Genomic DNA, 10,945 nt, shown 5'->3' with positions numbered 1-10,945 from the left:
ACTTCAAACAACTGGAAGATTTTGGAATTTTTTATACTCTTTTAAAGGTTGGGGGGGGAGGGTGGCATAAGAAAGAATCTTGTTTATCTCAAGAAGGAACTAAGTCTTGGTTCTGCTGGGGTTTTTTTTCATAGACATCGAGTCTTATTAAATATTGCTTTTGGTACTAATTATTTTAATTACTCTTCAATTAAAGAGCTGGAATTTTCTGCATTGTTTTTTAAGGAAGAGAGGTTTTTTTAAAAAAAAAAAAATACATGGCTACATACCCTGACCAATAAATGACAGTAGGATATTTAACATGGCATACACAAATGACTAATGTTAATATGTCTCAGTGCTGCATATAAAAGAATACTGGCTTTCATTTTCTACTTAATAAATTGAGCAGCATTCATTAACTGCAATTATTGTTACATGTACCTGACAGTTGAAACTGCTGAGGTAGAATTAATGATTTCATAACAATTACTGTAGTCCCGCGGGGCTGCTAGATAAAACTAGAAGCTCTTGTGGGCTGCCTGCACTTCACAGAATTGTGGGAGAACTCAATGTTGGCTCTTCAATAATGGAAACCATAAAGTGAATAAAGCCTTTTTCAGGCACTGAAATAATCGTTGTGATATTAAATATGCATGATGCTTAATAGTAAATGTATTTGTAACACATAAAATCATGTATTTGAAAGAGACACTGCTTTTAAGTATACACTGCTCGGTGTGCCTTTGAGTAGGTTTTCCTAAGCTAACAAACTTTCCCACAAAATATATAGCTGGCAGCCTAACACGTAAGACGTGTGTATTTACTATTTTGTTCTTGTGAATTTACAAGTGACCCAGTGTGGTTTTCAATGGATGGCACTAAAATTTATAGGGCTGAAATAGCTTATTATTCTGCTGGTTAATGTAGCTTGTGCCATGGATCATTTATTTTTATGGCGCTTTCAGCGTGTAAACTGATGCTGTGGCATTGTTCTTGGATGGTAAGTGGACTGCCCAGAGGACATTAGTTAAAGGTCAAAGACAAATCGTACACATATGGAGAAAATTAGCAACACGGCAATCCTAGGGAAAAAATGATGTGTAATTCATACCAAAAAGAATTTAACAAGTGGGAAAACAGTCAGTTCTTTATAGTTTTAAAATGTACCGATGTCTCATTTTTCACCCAAACCACATTTACTTTTAAAATCTCTTGCCTTCTGCTTGCTCTGGCTTTGAAGGTAGCTTTTCAAAATGAACTAGTCAATTTTTGTTATTTTTTCTGTTAGTGCCTTAGAGGGAAAATGTCTGTAATAATTTATCACAACCAATATTTGTCAATCTCCATAGACCAGTTTTGAATCTGGATTATATCATAAAAACAGTAAGTAAATGAGCTTCATATTTTCATTACACAGTAAGTAAATGAGCTTCATATTTTCATTACACACTTGAGAACATCTCCCCTCTTGGAACAATAGCAGGGACAATCATAGAGCAATTTTGCATGACTAAATAAGAATGAAGGAAATTATTTAGTATGTAGAAAGTCCATTATTTAAAAAATGGCTTTTTTTCTTCTTTTTTAGTTCTAAAATCTTATCCATGAGATTTTCTTACCATCTGTCCCAGGCTGTGTTAGGAATCAAACCTTAAAATATTATGTGCCCAGCCAGCATGGCTCAGTGGTTGGGCGCTGAACTAGGAACCAGGAGGTCACGGTTTGATTCCTGGTTGGGGCACGTGCCCAGGGTTGCGGGTTCCTTCTCCAGTGTGGGGCAGGCAGGCGGCAGCCAAGAAATGATTCTCTCTCATCGTTGATGTTTCTATTTCTCTCTCCCTCTCCCTTCTTCTCTGAAATAAATTAAAAAAAAATAAACAACAACCATGATGGCTGTTAAAAAGCAAAAAGGAAGCAGTTTGCCAGCATATTGCCATTTACTGTATGTAATTCAGATCATCAATGATGAATTTTAGCAATTTTTAGTAATATAAAAATATATAGCAAAAACTCACTACTTGTGACTAACTGGGAAGAATGCTGGTTATCACAAAAAGCCTTGTGGTAGGAAATTTTGATGGATGTGTTCGCTAACACCATGGTGGTGTAAGCACATCCTATCTAATAAAAGAGTACTATGCAGATTGATCATCACTGCAACACACAATATAGCTGCCCCCATGTGGTCAAAGATCCTGCCCCCATGTGGACACAAGATGGCCACCACAAGATGGCCAGCAGGGGAGGGCAGTTGGGAGGCACCTGGCCTGCAAGGGAGGGCAGTTGGGAGGCACCCGGCCTGCAAGGGAGGGCAGTTGAGAGGGACCAGGCTTGCAAGGGAGGGCAGTTGGAGGTGATCAACCCTGCAGGAGAGGGCAGTTAGGGGTGACCAGGCTGGCAGAGGAGGGAAGTTGGAGGCAAACAGGCTGGCAGGGGAGCAGTTAAGCATCAACCAGGCTGGCAGGGGAGTGGTTAGGGGGTGATCAGGCTGGCAGGCAGAAGCGGTTGGGGACAATCAGGAAGGCAGGCAGGCAAGCAGTTGGGAGCCAGCAGTCCTGTATTGTGAGAGGGATGTCCGACTGCCCGTTTAGGCCCGATCCCACCAGGATCGGGCCAAAACGGGCAGTCGGACATCCCTCCAGGAGTCCCAGATTGGAGAGGGTACAGGATGGGCTGAGGGACAACCCCCCACCGTGCACGAATTTCATGCACCGGGATTCTAGTTGCAATATATAAATGTGTCCAAGCAACATGTCACACACCTGAAACTTACACAATATTATGTCAATTATATATCAGTTTAAAAATTAAACATTTTCTTCAAAAAAAATGACACTGTAAATTTGAGGGAATGGTTTTACTTTGAAACATCCTGAATTTCCCGGTACTTTTCCTTCTCAATAGTTGTCCCTAAGGTGCCACCCTTCCGCCACCTTTGCTTATGCCTTTTCCTTCCACTTACAGCAACTTTCTTCACGTGTCAGCATTGAACGCAGGTCTCACCTTTTCTCTAAATCCTTCTCCATCCACTATTTTCCTCCCGTTCTCCTCTCATCACTCTCACAGTGGAGCTCCTGATTATCCTCTCGCTGCTTTCTGAATAATAGTTTTGTTTCCCTGACTGCATGGAAAACATCTTGAATACATGGACCACGCATCCTGACAGCACCGAACAATAAAACTTAGTCCATCTGAACTTTGTAAGAATCACAGGAAGGCACTACACTACCTAACTACCAACCACGAAGACACTAGTATCACACCACTTAACCCTGGAGGGACCAGCATCCTATCAGGATGATGAGTACACAAGTGACCACAGTACAGGCTAGAATATGATTTTATAAGAAAATTCCAGAATATATTGTAATAAGGGAATCAGGAAAAGATTCATGAAGGAGATAGCACTTACTTAGACCATGAAGGGGATAAGTAGAATTTCAACAGACAGAGGAGGTCCGAGTACGGGAAAAAGTCTAGCCTGAGTAAAAAACAGTGTTTATAAAGATAAGTGGTCAGAACTAAGATGGGAAAGGGCTTGTGGGTGGTAACCTGAATGTCTGGGTTAGAAAGCAATGCTCTGACCACGGGTAGTCACCGAAGGCTTTTCGTTCAGCTAATGGTAGTCATGAAGCGATTCCTTCAGAGAAATCCACCAGTAGAGAGCCGGTCCTAGGACAGTGATGGCGAACCTATGACACGCGTGTCAGCACTGACACGGGTAGCCATTTCTGATGACACGCGGCCGCACGCTGAGGATGAAACATTTGCTGCTCCTGAGGATGACACATTTGCGACTAGAGTCTTGGAGTTAGTTTTTTCCTCAAAGTGACACACTACCCGAGTTATGCTCAGTTTTTTGGCGAAGTTTGACACACCAAGCTCAAAAGGTTGCCCATCACTGTCCTGGGAGAAGTGGGAGGCAATGAGAGGCTGAACTGAGCGGGGACACTGAAATGGAAAACAGGACAGTTGCACAATCAGGCAGAAGGGAAGGGTAGTCAGAGGTGACTTTAAGAGAACAGGACAGGCGGTTGAAGGTGTGGAGTGCTGGGTGTTTGCCGACTCAGGTCTGAGTCCTGCTGCCCAGTCACTAGTTAAGTAACCGTAAACAAATTACCAGCTTCACTTAGCCACAGCCTCCCCGGCTTAAAGTAATGATAATGCTGGTACCTACCTCACAGGGTTTTGGAGTCAGGCCAGTCCCAGGAGACAGAACACTTACTCAAAGGGAGGGCTATGACGGGCCTGTGGGGGTACAGGCTCTGCTTACTAAAAACAAGTGAAAATTCGTGCTTGCTAAGCCCTTAGCAGTACAATGCCTGATAGGAATCCCTCATCAAAGTGGCTCCTTTGATAGCAGTTCAATGTTTTGAGTCCGGGCAACTAGATCAATGGTCCTATTAGCAAAACGAAGAGAGTCAGAGAGAAGAGTTGGGGACTGAAACACTGAGTTAGAGTGTGTACTTGTTGAATTGAAGTTAATAAGGGGACATTCAGATGGAGATATTCTCAAGCAGCCAAAAAAGTGCAAGTGGAGTTGAGCTACAACATCAAGGTGAGAGGTTTAGACTTGGCAGCCCTCCAAATTGAGACCTGACATCTTCCTCCCGCTTTATAAAATATTCATTAGCAGCAGCTTCAGCTGCATAGTCAGTACTAATAGCAAATTATGGGCAATTCTGTTAACTCTGGGAATGTCAGCAGGAAACCCTCCCCCAAAATCAATAGGGAAAATTTCCCCCCGAAGCAAATTCACTGGTGCCTTCCTTTTTATCTTCACTTTAAAATATTTCTATAGGATCTGTTTCTGATATCAGACATCATAGGAAATGCAAAGGTTCTCTCAAAAATACATTAGCATCTTACATCAAGATGCTGTTTGTTGTCTGTGCTCATTGTTCATAGGAGGCCGTGACAACAGAGTCCAATAGATTATGTGCTGGGAAATGAAGCACTACTTCAGTTCATTGATTTAAAAAAACAAAACAAAAAAACTCTTGAGAATTATCCAGTATATGGGAGTGATTTACAAACCAGCAATTGAAAAATTAGAACTTTTAAATCTAGCATTTTAGAGAATGAGCACTTTCCTTGTTGGGACCATTACCTGACCTGTCTTTCTAGATATTATTAAAACACACATTAAGAAAAAGTCAATATTAAATGGTTATTGATCATTTACTATGCTGATTTGCTCTCAAATGTTTAAGGAAGTGGCCTACAGCCACAGCCTCAGACTTTCTCTGCTCCTCTGGCTTCCACCTCCTGCAATCCGGTCTCACCCCCACCCGTATTGTTTTCACAAACAGCAGAAGTGGTTCCTCAGGCCAAGTCTGCCTAACATCCCTCCAGCTGCACTCGCCTCAGTTTCCGAATTTATTTCTTTTGAGCAGCAATGCGATCTAGGATTTTGGTTTTGTTTTTGCTTTCAGCACAGATTGGACAAACATCTCATTTTAGTTTTGAATCTTGACTAACTGTGAAGTTAAGGCAAAGTGGCCAGTGTCCTGAGCCTCCGTTTTCTCAAAGGTAAAAATGATTATAATAATGATCACTAAGTATTACTGATCAATGATCACCACTTATGTTCTTGCCAAGAAGAGGAAGAGACAGTGTGTAAAATGTCAGACCCATCGTAGAATCTTACTCTTGATCTCCAGTTTCTTCCTGCAGAACCTGTTTTCCTAAAGAATTGAGCATATGGCAAAGATGCGGAGAAAAAGGAACCCTCATGCACTGCTGGTGGGAATGCAGACTGGTGCAGCCACTGTGGAGAACAGTATGGAGTTTCCTCAAAAAACTAAAAATGGAACTCCTGTTTGACCCAGGATCCCACATCTAGGAATATATCCCAAGAAACTAGAAACACCAATCAGAAAGAATATATGCAAACCTATGTTCATAGCAGCCCAATTTACAATAGCTAAGATTTGGAAACAGCCTAAATGCCCATCAGCAGATGAGTGGATGGAATACTATGCTGCTGTAAAAAGGAAGGAACTCCTACCATTTGCAACAGCATGGATGAACCTGGAGAGCATTATGCTAAGTGAAATAAGCCAGTCAGAGAAAGATAAATATCACATGATCTCACTCATTTATGGAATATAATGAACAACATAAACTGATGAACAAAAATAGATCCAGAGACAGAGAAGCATCGATCAGACCCTCAAACCTCAGAAGGAAAGTAGGGGAGGATGGGGGTAAGGGGGAGAGATCAACCAAAGGACTTATATGCATGCATATAAGCCTAACCAATGGACACAGACACCACGGGGGTGAAGGTATGAGCAGGGCGGGGAGGCAATGGGGGATAAGGACACGTATTTAAGACCTTAATCAATAAAGACAGAAAAAAATTAAAAATAATAAAAAATAAAGAATTGAGCATATGTTTTAGCAATTTCTGCTCACCACCATCATGTACTGCCCTAGGTTACCTTTTTCTTTTCAAAGTTTTGATCATCTACTACTGCTATCTTTGGCAACTAATTTCTCCTAAAGTCAACATCTATACTAATAAAAGTGTAATATGCTAATTAGACTGGGAGACCTTCCAGGACACCTTCTGGATGCTCTTCTGGACAAAACCATGGTGGTGGGGCTGAGGTAGAGGCAGTTAGAGGCCAAGAGGGAGGGCAGTTGTGGGTGATCAGGCCAGGATGGGACAGCAGTTGTGGGTGATCAGGCCGGTGGAGCGGGGGGGAGGGGGGGGGGCGGGGGCTGCTGGGGGTGATCAGGTCGGTGTGGGGGAGCAGTTGGGGGGCAGCAGGACAGCAGGGGGGCCAGTTGGGGGCAAGCAAGCCATCAGTGGGGGTCAGTTGGTGGTAATCAGGACAGCAGGGGGGCAGTTTGGAGTGAGCAGGCCAGCAGGGGGCAGTTAGGGGCGAGCAGGTCAGTGGGGAGGGAAGGTGGAGGCGAGCAGGCCAGCAGGGGGGCAGTTGGGGGCAAGCACACTGGCATGGGGGCAGTTGGAGGTGATCAGGCTGGCGGGGGGGGGGGGGCGGGCAATTGGGAGCGAGCAGGTCAGCAGGCAGAGTGGTTAGAGGCAATCAGGCAGGCAGGCAGGTGAGCAGTTAGGAGCCAGCAGTCCCAGATTGCGAGAGGGATGTCCAACTGCTGGTTTGGGCCCGATCCCTGAAAACCGGCAGTAGGACATCCTTCGAGGGGTCCCAGATTGGAGAGGGTGCAGGCCGGGCTTAGGGACACCCCCACCCCATGCACGAATTTTGTGCACCGGGCCACTAGTTTAATATAAAATCCTATTCGTTTTCAAATGCAGCCTCTTTTTGCTCATCGCTGCTGGTCTGTGCACTTCTTTCAGTCAGCTGTCTTGCCGCTCTTTGAGTCCTTTCTCAGTCCCTTTCTCTGCTTTTGCTCAGTGCCACTTATTTTTTCCTGTCCTTGTGTCCATGTGAATTATATGTTCCCTCCCTTCTTCTTATGCATGCACACATGCTAATAGAAGGTTGATTGAGGCTTAAATGTATTAAGTATCTGATTAAAGTTTTCTGTACTCTCTTCTCAGTTTCTTTCCTTGATAATTTAATGAAGGTACAGATTTTTTTCCCTTTAATTTCAGTGCAGGATATAACTTGAAACTTGTGGTTCCCCACCCACCCACGGGGCTATTTTTCCCTACTAAGCAAGGCAAGGAACCAGTATAACCAGTATGGGAGCACTAAGCTTCGTTTTCCATTTATAATTAAAAAAAAAAAAAAAAGAAAGAAAGAAAGTTGTTGCTTCCCACAGACAGATAAGGATGAGGGTGAATCATCCAACTATCCAAAGGAAAGAATTCCTGATTTGTGCAGTGGGTGCTGGGAAATCATTTTTAAAATTCATATAAAAAATACTAAGCTTACAAAGTCATTATTTCATTTTAAAACTAAAAAAAAATGAACTAAATGTAATTAATTATAAAAATACATTATCTTGAAAAAGGAGACATATGTAAAACTTTAGATGATAAATAAATTTTAAAAATACATTATCTTTATATTTTTCTTTAAGGAAATTTCAACAAGAAATTTATTTTGGCAAGATCTTTAAAAAAATTTGAAAAACAGTCAATTTGCATCCCAGTTCACAAACACAAGTAAAAGCCTTTAAAGGACCCATTCTAGGGAGGTGGGTCCATTTGAGGCAATTTGATGTTCTTAAGCACAGGTCAGCGAAATTTCAAGGGCCAGTCGGTAATTATTTTCAGCTCCGTAGACCAGAGGTCTCTGTCACAGCTTATCAACTCTGGCCTTGAAGCACAAAAGCAGCCATGGACAGTAACCAAATATGTGTGGCCGTGTCCCAGTGAAACTGAAAAGTAACGCACTTGGTTGTATTATACTGCAGTGAATTTTTTTAAAGTCACCAAGCAAAAGATACTATTGTTACTGGCGAGACAATGAGACCTCAGTTCTTGTCTTCTTGAAGGAAAGATTCCAATCAAGAGACGAAGTATAGCAAAGTAAATAAGAATTTACTGCCCTCAGCAAAAATATGCTTAGGACAGTGAAACAAGAAAGGCCATAGGAGAAAGAAGCAACAGGAGAGCCGAGGTGGGCTGCTGTAGCTCACTGGGAAGTCAGGGGAAAGGGAGCCCTGGGGACAGGGTCAGGATGTTAGCCCAGGACGAGCTGCCACTGCCCATTGCTCCCCGGGTTGCAAGTCTCATGGGGTCCCATAGAGGAGAGGGGGAGGAAGGAAATGGCATGGGCATGCTCACCTGGGGGAGAGCATACACTGACGGTCCTTCACCCCGAACACATTCATCTCTCTCTTACAGGTGGGAGTCTTAGGGGAGGTCTCAGGGGAGGGTCTCAATGGATATTCATCAGCTTTCCAGGTGTGCTCTTTCAGTCTCGTGATCTCCACGGATTGGTCAGTGCCAGGGCAGGAGGTCATTAGTCAATGCAGCTGGTCCTGGGGCAGCCATGGAGTCACTTGTCTGGTTTTGCTGCTTTTCTGGGCCTGGAGCTGAAATACAACTGAGGCCTAGTTGTTCTCTTCAAGGATGAAAAGGTCAGGGGGTCTAAACCACCTGACAAGCCATACACTAGGGACAAAAGGTTACCCTGGGGACGAGGTTTTTGTTTTCCCAGTTTTGCTCCTTGCTAGGCACAGAGGGCTTTCCACTTTGGTGACCTTCTGTACCTGACCCATCATCCTTGCCCTGCTCATGTCTGTCTACCTGCCTATAGCTTTTTTCTTCCAAATTTCTAAAGAACAGATAAAGCCTTCATTTTATGAAATTAATCTTCACTGCCAAACAGGTAGAGATCAACTTTCTTATGAACACAGTTATACAGATTTCAAATAAAATATTAACAGTTCGGTCATTCTGAACATTAAAAAATATTACACCATGATCAAATAGATTTATTCTGAGAACGCAGGGAAATTTCAACATGAGGAAGGCTTTCAACATAATTCTTTTTTTTTAACCTCACTGATATGTCTTACTGATTTTAGTGAGAGGGAAAAGGAGAGAGAGAGCAATATCAATGTGAGAGAGAAACATTGATCAGTTGCCTCCTATACATGCCCCCACCAGGGATCAAACCCAAAACCTAGGTATGTTCCCTGTCCAGGAATCAAACCTGCAACCTTTTGGTGCACAGGACGATGCTCCAACCAACTGAGCCACCTGGCCAGGGCCTATAAACACAATTCTTCAACGTAACAAAAGAAAATAATTATATGATAAAGTTAAATAGGAACTAGATAAATTTAAAAGCTAATTATAACAAAATAAGTTCTTACGCATATATAATAGAATAAAACTCTTTAGATGACCAAGAATATTATATACAACCCTAGCTGGTTTGGCTCAGTGGCTAGAGCATTGGCCTGTGGACTGAAGGGTCCTGGGTTCAATTCCGGTCAAAGGCACATGCCCGGGTTGTGGGCTCAATCCCCAGTAGTGGGTGTGCAGGAGTCAGCTGATCAATGATTCTCTCTCATCATTGATGTTTCTATCTCTCTCTCTCTCTCTCTCTCTCCCTTCCTCTCTGAAATCAATAAAAACATATTTTTTTAAAGAATATTATATACATACCAGAGGCCCATTGCAGGAAGATTCCTGCAAGAATAGGGCTTCCTGCAGCCAGAGCGAAGCGGAGAAGGGAGCAAAGCCCGCCAAGGTGGGTTTCACTCCCGTCTCCACTGCCTCGGCTCCCTCCCTTCTCTGCCACTTCGCTCCCTTCTGCAGCACTTGATTTCCTTCTATGCTGTCTTCAGTCTTCACTCCAGGCCTGTGCATGCAAATTAACCTCCATCTTTGTAGGGTTAATTTGCATACTCATTCTGATTGGCTGGTGGGCATAGTGGAGGGACAGTCAATTTGCATGTTTCTCTTTTATTAGTGTAGACTAGAGGCTCAATGCAGGAAATTCATACAAGGGGCTCGGCCCTCACAGCCCCGGCTTTGTCTGGAAGGTCATCCGGACAGTCGTTCTGCTGTTCGGTCTAATTAGTATATTAGCTCTTTATTATATAGGATATAATGTACAGACATTTATTTATTTATTATTTATTTATATTTTTACCAGCGAACATCACAGAGTGCCCATTCATGGTTTTGTAACATCATACATTGATACTTGGAAAATACTGGTTCACTGAGTTAGTTATGCACATCTTACAAATGTTGACACATTTCATTACACAATAGCAAAAAATCAAATTCATTAATATCACTACTGATGCTCATGTTGGTGAATAAAAGTTTTCCAAAATTGCTTATAAACTTCAATTTTATCATTGGCAACAAATAGTGTCAGTTGTTTCTCTTGAAGTTACAGGATCACTTTGTTCTTTTTCAAGTCTGGTTTCATTTCATTCCAAATACCCACATCTGATCAACCACAGTTTTCCAGTCTTTTTCTTTAAAGAAAAAGAGCATGGTGCTTCATGGGAAAAGCAGCTAGCCGGAGGCTCACAGTTCAGACACACAAGTGCT

This window comes from Cnephaeus nilssonii, assembly GCF_951640355.1.
Source record: "Cnephaeus nilssonii genome assembly, chromosome: 7".
Taxonomy (NCBI): Eukaryota; Metazoa; Chordata; class Mammalia; order Chiroptera; family Vespertilionidae; genus Cnephaeus; species Cnephaeus nilssonii.
The sequence above is the reverse complement of the archived record's forward strand: the minus strand, read 5'-3'. Positions refer to the sequence as shown.